Here is an 18,936-nt window from a genome sequence, read left to right as displayed (position 1 = left end):
CTGTAGATGATTCAAGTCAGCAATCATTGGCAACACCCTAACATCATGGAGCAGAGACAAACCATCCCTGCTCTGCCCTGTCTGGATTCCTGGCCCACAGAACCTCTGAACAGAATTACTCCACCTTTTCCCATTTAAGAAGGTACATTAGAATGAAAATTAGTAAAATGACATTATAGGACACTTTTAATTAATTCTCATTGATTCCAAAGTACAACATTCACAAACTTTCATGCTTTAATGATTAGCTTTAGTTATTAATGTGATGCAGCACAGTTCACAAGTGATTGCAAAATATCACTGCTTACTCATCACATCTAGAAGACTACCCTGTTTAAGAGCATGAGCTTTGAAATAGGCAGAGCTTGTTTTGAGTCTCATCTCTACTACTTAAATGCTAACACAGCCCCTGATGGGGAAGTGGAGAAGCCTTCGGGGTTTGTGTGACTGGGTTTATTTTATTTTATTTTATTTATTTATTTATTTTTTATATACCACATTTTTTTTATTGGTGTTCAATTTACTAACATACAGAATAACCCCCAGTGCCCGTCACCCATTCACTCCCACCCCCCGCCCTCCTCCCCTTCCAACACCCCTAGTTCGTTTCCCAGAGTTAGCAGTCTTTACGTTCTGTCTCCCTTTCTGATATTTCCCACACATTTCTTCTCCCTTCCCTTATATTCCCTTTCACTATTATTTATATTCCCCAAATGAATGAGAACATATAATGTTTGTCCTTCTCCGACTGACTTACTTCACTCAGCATAATACCCTCCAGTTCCATCCACGTTGAAGCAAATGGTGGGTATTTGTCATTTCTAATACCTGAGTAATATTCCATTGTATACATAAACCACATCTTCTTTATCCATTCATCTTTCGATGGACACCGAGGCTCCTTCCACAGTTTGGCTATCGTGGCCATTGCTGCTAGAAACATCGGGGTGCAGGTGTCCCGGCGTTTCACTGCATCTGTATCTTTGGGGTAAATCCCCAGCAGTGCAATTGCTGGGTCGTAGGGCAGGTCTATTTTTAACTCTTTGAGGAACCTCCACACAGTTTTCCAGAGTGGCTGCACCAGTTCACATTCCCACCAACAGTGTATGAGGGTTCCCTTTTCTCCGCATCCTCTCCAACATTTGTTGTTTCCTGCCTTGTTAATGTTCCCCATTCTCACTGGTGTGAGGTGGTATCTCATTGTGGTTTTGATTTGTATTTCCCTGATGGCAAGTGATGCAGAGCATTTTCTCATGTGCATGTTGGCCATGTCTATGTCTTCCTCTGTGAGATTTCTGTTCATGTCTTTTGCCCATTTCATGATTGGATTGTTTGTTTCTTTGGTGTTGAGTTTAATAAGTTCTTTATAGATCTTGGAAACTAGCCCTTTATCTGATATGTCATTTGCAAATATCTTCTCCCATTCTGTAGGTTGTCTTTGAGTTTTGTTGACTGTATCCTTTGCTGTGCAAAAGCTTCTTATCTTGATTAAGTCCCAATAGTTCATTTTTGCTTTTGTTTCTTTTGCCTTCGTGGATGTATCTTGCAAGAAGTTACTATGGCTGAGTTCAAAAAGGGTGTTGCCTGTGTTCTTCTCTAGGATTTTGATGGAATCTTGTCTCACATTTAGATCTTTCATCCATTTTGAGTTTATCTTTGTGTATGGTGCAAGAGAGTGGTCTAGTTTCATTCTTCTGCATGTGGATGTCCAATGTGTGCCTGGGTTTAAATCACATCTCCCACCCTCCAGCTGTGTGTGATCTGAAACAAGATACTTAATCTGTGTAAGCCTCCGCTGCCCCATTCCTAGAATGGCCTGAGAAGATTGTTGTGGTCATTAAATGAGATAATGCTCTTACAACAGGGCCTGGGACTGAGAAGCCACCCTCTAAATATCTTATGAAATTGTATCTTTCCTTAAATATTAAGGCTTTTTAACACTGAGAATTAGAGCTTTCCCTACAAAACCATGGTAACAGCCAATATCAACCTCATAATTTGATGGTTAGGATTAAATAATACATAACACATACCCAATAAAAGGCAGATGATGATGACGATTACACTGCTATGAAACAAAACACCACCAGGGACAGAAAGTATAAATGAGCAAGTTCTAATCCAATAAAAGAGAGCTTACATGCAGGGTTGGGGTGATAGCAATAAACAAAATGCTAAGGCCTAGCACCGGTCAAACAGTAAAGGACTGTGTGTTACTAAAAGTTCCATGATTGCAAGGGATTCCTGAAAGTCTGTTCATATACACTCTGAGCTAGAGTAAGAACAGCACTAAATCATCATATATTCTGGCCACCATCCTGTTAGCATCAGATCTCAAGAGCTGTGAACCAAGCAACATCCCAGCAGCTGTGAATCAAGCCATTTCTCAACCTTCAGCATCTATTCCTCTTTCTTCTCTCAGTACCCAAAGTACAGGTTTTAGGTAGGTACTATTTTTACTAGACCTTGCACTAATGGATTATTAGGCCAGAAAATCTGAAAGAATATTAATCAGCAATGAATATGCTAGCTAATAGCTCTGAGACAATGCCTTTCAGTAATGAAGGACTTTAAGAAACAGGGCCCAACAAAATATATCTATTATAATGTAACGATGGGTGAGGAGATTGCCATATAATGCAAGATTTTCTTAGTTCAGTTAAACCACAGATGACACAGGAGGCTACTTTCCTCTAAGGCTGGTGTCTGATGATTACAGATTTTACAAGACATGGCTTTCTTTAAAAATTGTTTCTTTTCCATGTTTTATTCTTTGTGTAACAAGAAGAATGCTGAAAGAAAAGTTAGGTAAATATTTTCCTTCCCTCTGGGTGGGGAAGAACTTTCTAAGCATAAAGATATAAAAGGGGTCACAAAGGAAAAGATAAAGCATATTTGACTCCATAAGAATTGAAACCTTCCTTATGTTAGGAAACACCATAATCTAGATGAAAACTGAGAAACATCATCCCCAAAGTATTTATGTCCATAACATACTAAGCAAAAATAAAACTCTAGCAGCTGAATAGAAACATGGTCTAGAACTAGACACAGATAATTTATTAGTGGAAAAAGAATTGCAAACTTAAACTATGTACATTTTTTCCCTCCACAAATTAGCAAAGATTTTAAAATATGTTGATATTTTATGGTGGTGAAGAATGTTAAGACCAAGATTCTAATAACCTTCTGATGAAAGTGGTCCAATTTTTCTGGAAAGCAATTTGGCTAAAATAAATGAGAAGTAATAAAAATGTTTTCAATCCTTGATCCTGTGAACCCACTTCTAAGTAAACTTGGAAAATTTCCCTGTGAATTAATCAGAGTTTTAGTCAAAATTTGAAGTAAAAAGATATTTACCATGGTTTTCTTTATAATAGCAAAATTTATAGAATAACATATATTTGACATTATAGATTAAGTAGGTTTGTATTTCTTATGAATATTATGCAGTCACATAAAAATTTCAAATAATTTTAGTGATTTGAGAAAATTCATACCAAAAAATTAACAGAAGAAAATCAAGATACAAAACAGGATTCAGTAGAGATAGCTTTTGAAATGCTTTGGTAATGGCTTCCTGGAGTGCTGCACTGAGGTATATTCTGACATAGTGTCTGGGCTCTGCAGGAAAGAAGCCTGTGATCAGTAATATCTGCCATGGGCATAAAAGGTAGGAAGTAGTGGCACATACGCACTGTATCTGCCATCCCTACTAGTATAAGCAACATAGTCCCAATCATTTGTTAGCATATACTTGTGCCATAGTGTGTGCACGTGGATGTATGTAAAATCACTCCACTGTAACTGTGATTATCTTTATCTTGTGATATTAGGGTGATTTGGTTTTATTAAAAATATTTTGGTATTTTTCAAATTTACTACACTGAGTACATATTGATTTTGTATTATTATTATTATTTTAGAGCTTCAAATTGTTCAAGTGATTTTTTTAACAATATACTACATTGACTCTGGGGAAGGTGGCAGCAGTAAAGGAATAAAAACAGGCAAATAAATTCTAAAGAGATTTTGTAGGTGCTTTCATTTTTCTTTTTCTAGGAGGTAAATTTGTTATTAGTTAGGAATATCTTTCCCAGTACAGGTTAGCTCAAAATCTCTTTAAATTTGATTATGAATAAGAATGTGACCTTTTGTCTCCTATGGAAATCCAAGCACTTGAAGGAAGATTTCTATGAATGAGCTAAAAAAAGAATCAATTTTTGTCAGTATAAATAGCCAAATGTCCTGAAACTAATAAGACCACCTTTGAAAAGGCCAGTCTTGTGGCAAGTTTTTAAAATTTTTAAACAATTAATGCCACTTTTATTTTGCTTTACTAATTTGTATACTGCTCAGTCATCCCACTCTAGAAGCTGATTTTGATATTTTCAAAGCTCTGATTTCTTTGCAGAGAGTAATTACCAGGTGAGGGAGGAAATGGGTATGGTTTCTTGGCTGAATTTCTTCCACCTTAAGAGGCTGTCTCAGAATTGGAAGCCATAAGCTTCAGGGAGTCAGAGACAAAGGGCCCAGACGCAGCTCTCCCTTTAATTAGCTCTGTGACATGAGACAAGTCATTTTCTCTGTTTCCTTTCAGAATTTCCACACTGGTAATATGAGAAAATAGTGTTACTGTCCTCCAGGGCAGGATATGTGAGGATAAATTGAGTAAAAGATGCAAGATGTATAAGTCGACGGGAGGCCATCCTTCCTACTGGGTCTCTCTCCCACATGACAGTGTACAAACCCCTCCTAAGGTGTTAGCTGATAATTAGGATGTTAACTAGCAGCCAAAGAGTCAGTGATATTTGAGTTTTTAAAAGTAAATTAAGTGAGATTGTCCCAAATTTCAGAAGTGGACAGTGTTGGCAAGATGTCCAATGCTGACCACAGGGAGTTTTAGGGGACGATGTCTGGCTCTAATTTCCCAAATCCTCACCCAGTTCTCTTAAAACTAAAATCCGTTATGACAATCATATATTGTCTTTTATTAAGTCCTATTTGACTGTGGCTGAGTAAATTTGTCACCTTCCTCACAGCTGATGCTTGCATTCCTCTGCTCCTTCATAATGCATTTATGTTCCCAAGAACATTGAGATTAAGTGTTAAGGCACTGTTAACCACCAGTACTGAGCACAGAAACAGACTGTGAGAAGTAGTTATTGAATGGGCTCCCAATAACTGCTGTCTTCTTGGAGAACACCTAAATATGCCCAGGATACCTCCCAAAGTGAGGACTCTCACTGCATCATTGCATAGACTCCTTTATCTTTTCTTCCTTACCATGTCATTATCCGTTGCAGGTTTAACTAATGTTTCCTCTGTGGAGGCACCGGGCTACTCCTCCCTATTCGTGAATGGACAAAAGAACAGTATGTGAAGAGTTTGCATGGGCTTCATTACATCACTTTTAGAAATATTTATATTTCCAAATTGTGGACTCTCAAAAAAATGATCTAAGCTCGAATAATGAAACATGAAAAGTCTTGCTTTGCACTTACTTAAATTTTTGATGAAATACATAAGGTAGATATTTTGCTTTATATAAAAAATATAATTGCATGAAAACTACATTCTATGCTCCCTTATTAGGTTGAAAGTTTTTCAGGAAAGCATGGTCCAAGATACAGGCATAGGAAGACTTCAAATTTGCCTCCCATGGACACATAAAATGTACAGCTATACATAGAGCAAATCCTCCAGAAGAACTGAGGGCTGATTGAACAGCTTCAGCACAGCAAATGATAGAAGGACCACATAGAGAAGGGTAGAAAAAATGGAGACATGGTAATAAGGGGAACCTCACCCCCTATACAGCAACCTGCAGTGGAGAGAGATATCACTGAGGGCCAGCCTCACCTGACCTGAGCCACAGCAAAGAAAGAGTTTAAAGGACAGCTAGACTATAAGTAAAGGAAATTTACTCACTCTAACCCTACAGCATCCACATTTCTGCATCCCCAGAGCAGGTGAGGGTGGCAAAGTTCACTGTTGTCTTATTTTATGAAATTGCCACAGTCACCCCAACCTCTGGCAATGGCCACCCCGCTCAGTTAGGAGCCATCAGCACTGAGGCAAGACCTTCCAACAGTAAAAAGATTATAACACACTGAGAGCTCAGATGATGGCTGGCATTTTTATAATATTTTTAATCAAGATATGTACATTGTGGGTCACCTGTGTGGCTCAGTAGGTTAAGCATCTGCATTTGGCTCAGGTCATGATCCCAGGGTCCTGGGATTGAGCCCTGTATCAGGCTCCCTGCTCAGCAGGGAGTCTGCTTCTCCCTCTACCCCTCACCACATTCATGCTCTTTCTCTCTCTCTCTCTCTCTCTCTTGCTCAAACTCCCTCTCACTCTCAAATAAATAAATAAAATCTTTTTTTAAAGATAGGTGCATTGTTTTTAGACATACTGCTATCGCACACTTACTAGACCACAGTATAGTATAAACGTAACTTTTGTATGCATTGGGAAGCCAAAAACTTCATTTGACTCACTTTAGTGCAACATGTGCTTTATTGCAGGAGTCTAGAACTGAACCTCTAATCTTTCCGAAGTAAGCCTGAATAGGAACCCAAATGTCCACCAAGATGAATGGATAAAGATGTGGTATATATGCACATGATAGAATACTACTCAGTCATAAAAAAGAATGAGGTCTTTCCATTTATAGCAACATGGATGAATTTAGGGGATGTTATGCTAAGTGAAATAAGTCAGGCAGAGAAAGACAGAGGCCGTATTGTTTCAGGATCTTTGCGTGCTATGGTCAAGAAAGAAGTCTTGAGACATTTTGCTGTGCAACTTAGTAAGTTTATTCAAGTAGCACAGGGACAGGACCAGTGGGAAGAAAGAATTGTACTCTTGTTGTGTGAAGCTGGTGGTTATCTGCTTAGTGCTCAAGGGGGAGGGGATTTGCAGGGACTATAAGATTATAAACGTCTTCTTCGAAAATTTTACCCATAAAAGTACTTTTGCAAGATTTCTTTGGTGTCTATCATTCAGTTCAATATCAACTATCAATGAGATTTACAGGCAGTCATTCAGAATATAACAACCAGGGACACCTGGGTGGCTCAGTGGTTGAATGTCTACATTCCGCTCAGGGTGTAATCCTGGCAACCTGGGATCGAGTCCTGCATCAGGCTCCTCACAGAGAGCCTGCCTCTCCCTCTGCTTCTGTCTCTGCCTCTCTCTGTCTCTCTCATGAATAAAGAAGTAAAATCTTAAAAAAAAAAAAAAAAAAAAGAATATAGCAACCAGCACTTATTTGATCCTTATCAAAACTATGCAGGCTATAAGTCAGCCTTCTGGGCTAAAGGTGAACATTTTTCTGCTTCTGTCCCTCATCAATATGATTTCACTTAGATGTGGAGTCTAAACAACAAAACAAGCAAACAAAACAAAACACGGACTCATAAATACAGGAAAGAAACTGCTGGTTACCAGGGGGCAGAATAGGTGAAGAGGATTAAGAGTTACAAACTTCCAGTTATAAAATAAGTAAGTCATGGGGATGTAATGAACAGCATAGGGAATATTGTCAGTAATATTGTAATAACTTTGTATGATGATAGATGCAAACTAGACTCACGGGGATCATTTCATAGTGTATAAAAATATCCAATCACTCTGATGCACATCTGAAACTAGTAGCATATTGTTTGTCAATTATGTTTCAATGGAAAAAAGCGGTGTAGGCTGTATAAATATAATACTTAACCTGGCTGGTGGGGGTATAAATTGTGTCCACCATTCAGGAAAGCAATCTAGCCAAATACATTGGCACTTTAAGTGTTCTCATGCCATTTGATCCAGTACATTTTCAGGAGTTTGTTCAAATTAAATGATCATGTATATAGACAACTATTCTTAGTTAGAAAAGTATTCATACATATTATTTGTAATAATAAAAAGGGGCAACTAAATGTCCATAAAATAGAGGAGACCGCGTAAATGATGGTACATTGCACATTATTATATGTATTATGCATTCTAATGTAGCCATTAAAATGATAATTATATAGACTTTAAATAAGCAAACATGTAGACAATATCATAATAATTACTCTAAGGTTATAAAACTATATACATAGGATAATCTCAAACTGGTTAATAGTCAATATTTGCTGTAAAAAACTGAAAGAAAATCCGCAGAAATGTTAACAAGGTTATTTCTGGGATTGGGTGAATTTTGTGTGTTTTTAAAACTTTTTTCACATTTTTTAAAAAATTAAAATAATGATATATAATGTCTTCCAAATAAAAAAATTCTCCACCTCCCCCCATAAAGTTTTTCTTCGGAGAGATTAAAATTTTTTATGTAATATCCACCAAAATATATGTATGTAAGATATTGCTGAAACTTGATTCTCTGTCCCAAGGGTAGCCATTTTTTTGTGACTACAGTTAAAAATGTCATTATGGTGCACTGAAAAGAAAAGCTTATCTAAAATAAAGAATATTTTTTAAATGTTTAAATGTCACCTGTGTATGTCTTTAAAAATAAATACTTATCTCTATTAGAATCAATTTATTAATATTTATAGTTTGCTTGACAGAAATTATGCTTTTCCAGTTATTCAGTCTTTTCACCAGTGGACATCATTCTCCATAAAAGGAATAGTAAACCTAAAATTTCCCCCTTCTTTTATTTTTTTTCCATTAATATCTAGGTATTACTGTGATTTACTAAGGGAAAAAAATCTTAAATCATCTCCTTATGATCAAGTCATGAGTGATTCAGAAATTGTTTCATTTACATTGTCACACTGTATCATGTGATATGACTCTATACTTACAGTGAGGTAGGTGATCCTGCATCTGGCCAGCTGGGCAAGAGCTTAAATACCTCGGCCTATGTTGTCCTGAAACTGCTGCCAAACAGGTACCGATTAAGCTCAATGAAACCATAGGAAGATGAGCATAATTGGCAGCAGGCTTCTGAGTCCCCAGAAGGTGCAAGGGTACAAACTAGCATCACAGACATACATGAAACAAACAGAAGTGGGACAAGAAGGTACAGACAAAAATAAAAAAAAGAAGAAGAAGAAGAAGGTACAGACAGATGTAAGGCTGAACCTGGGCTTTGGTGCAATGGTTCTCTATGTTAGTGGCTTTCTCAGTTGGAAACTTTCGTCTCACTTTGTACTGGTAGCTATTCAGTGGAAGTGACATAGTATGTAACCCTTGGTATATTGCATAAAACTATAGACATAGGCTTTCTTTTCCTACGTGGCCAAATGGTAACACTTTATAGCATGTCTCTTCTACAATGGACTTGGGCTCCAGAAAGGAGTAAATTCTCCCCTTCTGATTTTTACTCTTTTTGCCCCATTTCCTACTCTGATCAGGCCCAACTTTTCTGGGTGAATATAAAGGCAAATTTAAACATTATTAGAAATACCTTGTTAAGTTTTAGTGTGACAAATTTGGAGAGCATAGTCAATGGTTCAGGAAATAGGCTTAAAGTCTTTAACGTTTAAGACACTATGGAGACAAGTCACACATTATTCCTTCATTTATTACATCTATATACCTATGTTTGTATCTATATCTCTATGTATCTTTCAAAACAAGCATTTATTGAGCATCTACTATGTGCCAGGCCCTATCTAAGGTTCAAAAGGCATATGATTTAGTAGAAGACACAGACATGTTAATAAAAAGGTATTTACCCAGTGTGTGAATACCTGGGTAAATACAGGTAACATTATATCAATATCAAGTTGCAAGAAAACATGGGAGTAATTTAGATCTAACCAGGATGTGTAGGAAGGCTCTTCAGTGTGATCTTTTAGTCAAGCTCTTTAAGTTAAACAGAGTTTTCCCTGAAGGGGAGGGTGGAAGGGAACTCAAGGCAGAGAGAAAAGTATTCATAGGTACAGACACATGGAGCAAGGATGAGGTACTCAGGAGCTCCAGCTAGTTCAACATAGATGATAGTGTTATGGTAAAAGATGTGATAAAAGACTGTGCTTGCCAATCTAAGCCTCTATACTTCTTTCTGTAAGTGAAGAATATCTGTTGAAGGATTAGAAGGAACCAATCTGCAGATCAAAATGAATATTCTGGAGGCAAAGAGGGTAGTAGATTGAACGGGATGTACACTGGGAAACCAGTTAAGCGGGCAATTGTTAAAGCCCCTATGGGAGATGTGGGAAGCTTGACATGACTTTAGACTGTAAAAGGGTGGTTTCAAAAAGACAAGCATTAGATGTTTAAATTTCAAAATCTGTTGTACTAAAACTGAGGGCTACATGGGGTTCAGAGAGATGGACTAGGGAGGCTGGGATGCAGCCTTCATAAAGAGAGAAGAGAGGAGAGGGGGTGAAGGTGGGATCTATATGCAAAGGCATGCATTGCATTGCATCTAATTGGAAATGATGCCCTTTACCTGAAACTAAAACCTATTACCATGGCTTGCCTGGAAATAAATGTAGCAATAAATTCTGATGTTGCAGAAAAAAAGAAATAGGAAGAAAAGAGAAAACCTCATTTTATATAGGTTAATCTTCTATCACTGGGTCTCAGGCCCTGCTGTTTAGTAGCAGGACTAAATCTCTCTGTTCTCAGATCTCTTTGGCTGCAAAGGCTCACACTTGGCCAGTCTCAGAAGCAAGGAAGATTCAAATCACCTTTTCAGCTTTCATATAATTCCTCCAGGGACCAGAATGAGCATCAGATCCTTTTACAAACTCACATTCTACCCTGCCCTTGACCTCAAGAATTCCAAGTCATTGTGTTCTGATCTTCCCCCTCTTGGCTCCAGCCTTATATGCCCAGATGGAAGGAACCCCTGTGATAACTGTCTCCATTTGGACCTGAAAGATGCAGGTAGGCCCCTAGGTACTTGCTGGTTCCCTTAGGATCAGTACTTTAGGAAGCTAAAATGGATACTGAATGACGATGAATTTGAGAGAAACAAGAGCAGCAAGCAGGCAGTGGTTGCCTGGACTAGATGGTGGCTACAGAGGCGAAGAGAAGAATAAAGATTTGAGAACTGTTTGTCAGAATTTTAGGGGTCAATTGAACGTGGGTGATGAAGGAGAAGGAAGAATCAAGGAAAACTTCAGGCTTTTGATCTAAACAGTTTGGTAGGTGGCGGTTTCATTTATTGAACTAGAGAACACAGGACATAGGATGTTCAATTGCAAACCTTGTGAAGTTGAGGCACCCATGAGGCCTCTAAGTGGAGATGTCTGGTGGTCTGGACATTCATGTATGGGGTTGGGAGAAAAATCTGAGCAGAATAAATGATTCTGGTATCATCAGCATGTAGACTGCAATCCTAGCATCTCCCTGGGAGAATTAATTGAACACAAATAGCCAGACCCAGAGGAAGATCCATATTTTTTTAAAAAATTAGAGAACAAAGGAGCCTTTGGAGAAGTAAAGGAAAGTCTATCAGAAGGGACAAGACCAGTCAGGGGAGTAAAATGTATGGAAAATCACAAGGAGCAGGGTGTGGTTCACACTATAAAATACTGCTGAAAAATGAAATAAGATAATTACTGAAAAGTGTTCATTCATTTTAAGGACATGGAGGCTAGTGGTGACCTTGGAAAGAGCAGTTTCAATGACACAGCAAGAATAGTATACAAATTAGAGAGGAGAAAGAGTAAGAAGAAAAGGAGAGACCAAGTACAGAAAGGCATTCACTAAGTTTACCTGTCAAGGGTAGGGGAGAGAGAAAGCACAGGTGGAGAAGGACATATAATGAAGATAAGGTATAACTGAGAAGATGAGGCATCATGATAATAATTGGAGAGCAATTCTAAGACAGCCGTGCAAAACAAACATGAACCAATGTGGAACAGACCGTAACAGTGGGGCATGGAGGAAGTCAGAGGAAGGGACCGATTGTTGTGAATCTGCATGATTGCAGAGCAAGTACCAACACGGCATGGAAATCAAAAAAAGTTGGGTTCAAACTCTTGCTCTGGCACTTGCTAATGTTTCTTGTGTGTAAAATGTGGATAATCCTTACTTTTTTCGAGATAATCTGCACCAATGTGTTCTTGCCATATAGTAAAAACAGCACACATTAGTTTTTTTTTTTTTTTCTCATTTGCAGGCTAACACAAAGGAGCAAGAAGACTTTAATAGTAGAATATAGTTATGTAAAATATAGAAACCTCACATAAAAAAGAATTTTTGTATTTAAAATACTCTAAGCTGAAGTCCTATGATAATGTCAATACCTTATATTTCACACCACTTTAAAATTTGTTCTGATGTCTCATTTTAGTCACAAAACAAGTCTATGAGGGAAGTAGGACAGGTATTCTTATCCCTTGTTAAAGATTCAGAAACTGGGGCATGCTGAGGTTAGGGAACAGCCCATCCTTGGTTGTTAGCTGTGGAGGCTGGGCTCGAACTCATCCTGGAGTTCAGTGCTTTGTATAGGAGCCCATAATATGCAGATAAAACCTAATTGCAGTCTCAGTAGTACATCTAGAACAACGTGAAATGGGAAATTATTTGGTACTTACTCTTCAGTTTTTAGAAATGAATACATTAGTTTAAGTTTCATTCAACTGCATTTCCTATTAAGACTATAATAATTAATTCTCTGGTATTGAATCCTCCATGCCTCTGAGACTAACCAAGGATTTTCCTTTCAAGCTAAGGAGATGTGGAAGTAGAGAAGTTTAGTAGCCCAGCAGCAGGACCTGAGCCCAGTGATGGTGTGAAGAAAACAACACATCTATCCAAGGATGACACAGCAATCAGGGAGAGGAAGCTTGGTTAAAACATCCAGAAGAGGGATGCCTGAGTGGCCCAGCGATTGAGCATCCGCTTTCTGCTCAGGTCATGATCCCAGGGTCCCAGGATCGAGTCCCACATCGGGCTCCCTACATGGCTGCTTGTCCCTCTGCCTTCGTCTCTGCTTCTCTCTCTGTGTCTCTCATGCATACATAAACAAAATATTTTTTAAAAACTTCCAGAAGAGAAGATTTCTAGCAAAATGGAACTGCAAATGAAGACAACAATCAACCCAAGCCAAAATATTACTACATTACTACTACTGCTATTACTAGATATGCACCTGCGAGGTACATATAGATATCTAGGTATATGTAGCACCACCACCAGCAGCAGTAATGATACTACCAACAACAGTTATAGCAGTACATGGGAGAAGTCAATATCACCATTTCCTCCACTTCCCAAAGAAAGACATAGAGAATACAAATCTATGATTTTCAAACTTTAAAAAAATGAAACCCAAATGAGTAACCTGGAAGGTCAAGTGGAAGCAATTGCTGGAAAATTTCTATTCAAAGAGCTAGAAATTATGAAAGAAAACATGAGACTAGGTAGACAGACTTAGGGTAGTAACGCAAAAGTGATAGGAATTCCAGGAAAACAGTTACAGATTGAGGAGAGATGGTAGTTGTTCACATAAAAGAAAACTAATGTCCCTGAGCTGATGGAAGAGAATAGATTTTAAAGGCTTGCTGAGTTGCAAGCAGGACATACATTTAACATACACAAGTAAAATGCCCTAACTTAAGAGAAGTTAAAAACAAAATATTAGGAAGACTTGGCTTCTCATCTATACATAACAGAGGAGCCCAGAAAATAATAGATTACTATCACCTAATCTAGAGAGAAAAGGACACCAACCCAAGAATCCTAAAGTCCTCCAAGATACCTCTAACTAGCTAGGTTAAAAGAAAGATATTTGCCAAAAAGCAGGAATTCAGGTGACTTCCGTTTGAAAGAGTACTAGATATATAGCTACAACCAAAGAGCAAAATTATTAAGGAGGAAGACCTCAGGAAAAAGAAAGATGAAAAAGGAGGTGATTTTAACCTTGCAACAGCATACTTAAATTTAAATGGATAAGAATCAGGAGTGTGTAAAATATATCCTATATAAAGATATTTCAGGAGAAAAAAAAACAGTTATGCTACAAGTGAAAACCTAATAGTTTAGAAAGTAAAAAATTATCTCAAGAAAATCAAGGACATGAGGTGGTAGTGAAGAAAGGGGTAAGATAAAAGTTTTCTGGATGTTCCATTTATATGGGGGAGACTAGCATGAGAAAAGTAAAAACATTCTAAAAATGCTTGTTGCATGGGGCAAAAGTCTTGGAGTAATTGGGGAAATAGTCTCTTATTGTCACACAATAATATATAAATAGGCATTTATTAGTGTTGGGAGAAGGATAACTACTAATTGAGTGGAAAATTGCAGGAGAACCTCTAAATACAAGGGGCAGGGGTGAGAAGTAACATCATCAAGTAACATCACCAAGTCACAAAAAATAAGGAAAAAGAATAAAGAAATCTTAGAACAAAATTAATGTTACCAAAGTGAGATGAAAGAATAAAATATGATAATGATAAGATATAAAATTCTGAAGAAAAATATAAAACATGAATGAGATGCAAAAATTCGTATTAAAATATTAACAAATAGACTCCAGCATTGTATCAAAAGAAAGTAATTTCCTCTGATTAAGTAGTATTTATTCTGGGATTTCAAGAATTGTTCAAAATTAAAAGGTATTAGTATGTAATATAATATAAATTTAATGGGTTTTATAAATTTTATAAATTTAAATGGATAATAACTCAAAATGTGTAAAATGTATCTTAAATAAAGATTCTTGAAATCAAATAGTTATGCTAAACTTAAAGAGTATACTCCCCTGTCATATAATTCTTTACACAAACAAAGGAGAAAAAGACAGATGATTCTATCAGTAGTTGCTGTAAAGCCTTTGATAAATTCAGCAGCTATTCTTTTTTTTATGATTTTATTTATTTATTCATGAGAGACACAGAGAGAGATGCAGAGACATAGACAGAGGGAGAAGCAGGCTCCTCGTAGGGAGCTGATGTGGGATTCAATCCTGGGATTGGGATCACGTCCTGAGTCAAAGGCAGACACTTAACCACTGAGCCATCCAGGTGTCCCTCAGCAGCTATTCTTAAGAAAAACACTAGGTAAAATAGCAATGAAAAGAAACAACTTGAATATGATAAAAACTTCTTATCAAGGCTAATCACAAAATATGATTTCAAAATTATAAAATGATAGACTTTTTCATTAAATTTAGATAAAGATGCTTGATACCATCGTTATTCATTATTTAAGATTATTATTACTAATTATTAATACCATTGTTATTTAAGATTCTAGAAAATGTAATAAGACAAGAAAATGAAATAACCAGTATAAACTGAAAAAGGAGAGATTAAAAACTTGGTTTCTATTTACTGATGACATTACTGTATACCTAAGGATTCCAAGAGACCCCAGTAAAACACTAATAGAATTTAGTAAGACATATAATAAGGTGGATGAATGCATAATAAATGAAAGTAAGGCTGAATTCATAATAAATGTAATAAATAATAAATGTAAATAGTATATACTAGTTTTTTCCTCCATTATCAGTGGCTACTGGAAATATTCCATTCACAATGATAATGAAAGCTAATAAAACATTTAGAAATAAATTTAACAAGAACATAAGACCTGTATGAAGAAAATTATAAAATGTTATTGAATGATATATAGCTCTGAGTTTATATCCATGGATAGGAACACAGTATCGTTAAAATGCCAAATCTCTTCAAATAAATATATACAAGAAATTTTGAAAGGATAATGAGTTTGTATAATATAATATTAAAGTCAGCATAGATGAATTAATGTGCAAGAATAATGAGGAAAGTTATTTATAAGGAAAATGAAGGGGAGGGTTTGTCTAACTGGATACAAAAATATATACTAAAGCCACTGTAATTTTTTTTTTACAATAAAAATCTTTATTTAGGTTTGGTCAGTACAGGTAAGATATACTGGAGTCACAGAGCAATATGCATTAACAGGATACAACAGTTCATAAAAACTGAGTAACTATGCACACAAATTTCTTAAACATTCAGTCACCTAAAGAGAAAATGCACGGATGTATGGTGGAAAAAACCGTATCTAACACTGAAACTACTATAGGACTCCATCAGCAAGTCCAACTTTTAGTGATAAAACTACTGTACTGGGCAAACTTGGCAGTCATAAACCCACATCTACTCTAACAAGTCTGAATGGTGCATAAGTATAATAACAGCACGAGTAAGAATGCCCTTACACAGCACAGGTTCTAGGATAGACACAGATTTACACAGACATCATTGTGTTATACTTTAAGGAAAGATTTCCATTTACAACTTCACATTAACTCCTATAAAAATAACTTGACCCTACACAAAATGTCCTGTTAGCAACATTCAAGGTAATTAACTGTTAGAATTTCCAAAGTGGCAGAGGTATTGAAGCAAAGAAAGAGAGGGGGGAGAAAAAGGGGGAAAAAAAACCACACCCACGAAAAAAGGCGAATTGTGACAAAAGTATGCGTTAATTTTCTGGACAGTATCCTTTCCCAAATTAAATGACACTGTATACAAATTTGCTGGAAAAAATATTACAAAACTGAACCCTGTACCTTTACATTTGAGTTCAAGCCATTCTGAACGTGGCGGGAGCCCGCAGTTGGGTGACCTTTCCCACTCACTGTTTTCTCCTCTTGAGGGTCATGATTGGAGTCTGTGTCCTTGAGCGGTGTGTGAGACAGTTTTCACTGCCCGTGGGAGAGTCTACACTTTCATACCCCGCACTGAGTTGATTTACGTAACTACTCCCTCCTCTGCCAGTTCTCTCCTCTGAGCCGTTGGAGGCCTTATTACCCCTCCCTGGAGAAGAAGGAAAGTCATCTTCCGCTGTGCCCCCCTCCCTGTGAAATCCAGACCCAGATGTCGTCTGCCGGGAGGAACTGCCATTACTTGGGCCGTTGGCCAGCCACGGTCTTTACCTGTGGCCTCGGCCTGTGCTACAGGCTCAGAAGATGTAGTCCTGCTGGTACCTGGGGCTGGAGCTTGAGGCGCTGCTGTTGGTACTGAGCCAACTGCTGGCGCGTCTCTTTCAGTTGTTGTTGAAGAACTAGAATGGTGCTCTGCATACCCTCTACTTCGTCAAGTTGAATGATGAGGTCATTCAGTTCATCCTGACTGCTTTTAAGCTCCTCACTATATTTCTTCTGTAAAGCCAACTCTGCTTCAAGTTGTGCGATACGTCCCTGGGACAGCTGCCTTCCAAGCTCTTGATTCTCCTGGATAAGCATTCGACACTTCGCCATGAACTTTTTGCCTGTTTGGCTCATTTGAGTTTTGACCCAGAAGTTCAACAACAATCACGAAGTCCACAGTCTTATGGGCACACCTGAGATACAGTGTCTCTAAATCACTATGCTCAAGGTTAAGAGCGATGCATATTCCATTTTTACATTTTACTGGAATTTTACATGTTCAATTCATGATTTTAAATCTCTAGGTTCTCATTCCTCCAAACTGTCTGAAGACACAGTGTGCCACAGACTTAAGACTTCTGTTTCTCCCTCTATTTTCTTCAAACAGAAACATTTCTCAAGTGTCTACATGTTCTAGAAGGGGAATTTTTCGGAGGTGGCCACTTCTTCGGAATAGTCTGACGCCATCAGGCCTCTGAAGCAAGGGGAGGGGGAAGAAAAAAAAGCTGAAACACAAGGTTCATCTGGTAAGTTTTACGTTAACCATTACAAGCTGGACAGTATAAGAATGTGGCTTTTTTTTTTTTGGCTCAAAAAGTCTGTGTCTTGGTGTGGAAACGAGTACTTGGCTGTCCCACCACAGCTTTCTCGTAGTGGGACTGTCAGGGAAGTCTTGACTGGGGAGTATGATTTGTTTACCTATCAGGCATAAACTTCCAGGCACTCAGTTCATTTTGGGCTTGTTCCAGTTTGTCTTTAGTCTGTTCCAGTTCACCTTTCATTTTTAGGAAAAACAAGTTGATCGCTGGGTCTACCATTGTTGATCTCAGTTGGGCAACGCTAGGCTGCTGGACTTGCTTGAGGTACTGGATTTGAGTAGTACTCTCTTGCATCTCTTGCTCCTGGGTTGCCAGTCGCATCACAAGGATGTTTTCTCTGCGAGCAGACTCTTGCTGTTGTTGCTTTAGTTTTTCCTCAGACTCCCTTAACCCAGTTGCATCATTAGAATTAAGATCTGTGTACTCGCCCTCCCAAGCTTGGACATATGCTTCATACTGTTTCCACCTTAGAATTAACTCATCTCGTGCCATAATTTTGAAGTCTGTTTCACTCAGTCGAACCTTTTTGGGAAGAGGTTCCTCGTTGGGCATCTTGAATCCTCTCGGGACAGAGGCCGCGCGGGTCACCTAGGCCGAGGCTCCGCCGCCCCGCCCCGCCCCGCCCCGACCCCGCGCTGCGCTCCTCCTCTCGCCGCAGCCCCGGCGCCCCCCTTTATTTGCGGGTCTCGCTGCCACAAAATGGCCCTAAAGCCACTGTAATTAAACAAGATAGTATTGACACAGAAATGGACAAATAGATCAGTGAAACAGAAGAAAAAAAAAACTGAAATACATACAATATATAGAAGAATTCATCTATTATAAAGATAGCATTTCAATTCTGTGAAAAAGGCATAGCTTAAACAACTAATAACATAACATTGATTATCCATCTGAAAGAAATAAAGACCTCTATCATACAACCCTGAAACAGAATCTAAAATGGATAAAAGACTTACATGTAAAAAGAATATAATAATGCTTTTATAAAGGGAAATTTAAGGGTTGGGAAGACTTTTTAAACCAATAGAAAGTCCAAAGCTCTAAAAGTAAAGATATCTAAGTGTGATGGTTAATTTTAATAACCATCAAGAGATGCCTAGATAGCTGGCAAACCATCATTTCTGGGTATACCTGTGAGGATGTTCCGCAAGAGATTAGCATTTGAATCCAGTACACGAAAGAACTGCCCTCACCAATGTAGGTGGACATGATCCAACTTTGGAGGGCCAAAATAAAACAAAAAGTGAGAGGAAGGGCAAATTCTTTCTCTGTTCCTGAGTTGAC

At 37.8% G+C, this 18,936-nt stretch overlaps 1 pseudogene across 1 annotated transcript; it reads right to left on the bottom strand.

The window, feature by feature from the left end:
* Positions 1–15,771: 15,771 nt before the first annotated feature.
* Positions 15,772–18,249, bottom strand: LOC144296423 (pre-mRNA-splicing regulator WTAP-like; annotated as a pseudogene). Its single transcript, XR_013363543.1, has 2 exons — positions 17,750–18,249; positions 15,772–17,180 (listed from the first exon to the last, which is right to left on the bottom strand). The product of XR_013363543.1 is annotated as a pre-mRNA-splicing regulator WTAP-like (transcript).
* Between the last annotated feature and the right edge of the window lie 687 nt (positions 18,250–18,936).

Source organism: Canis aureus, chromosome 24, assembly GCF_053574225.1.
Source record: "Canis aureus isolate CA01 chromosome 24, VMU_Caureus_v.1.0, whole genome shotgun sequence".
Lineage (NCBI taxonomy): Eukaryota > Metazoa > Chordata > Mammalia > Carnivora > Canidae > Canis > Canis aureus.
This window is presented reverse-complemented; position numbering and strand designations above follow the sequence as displayed.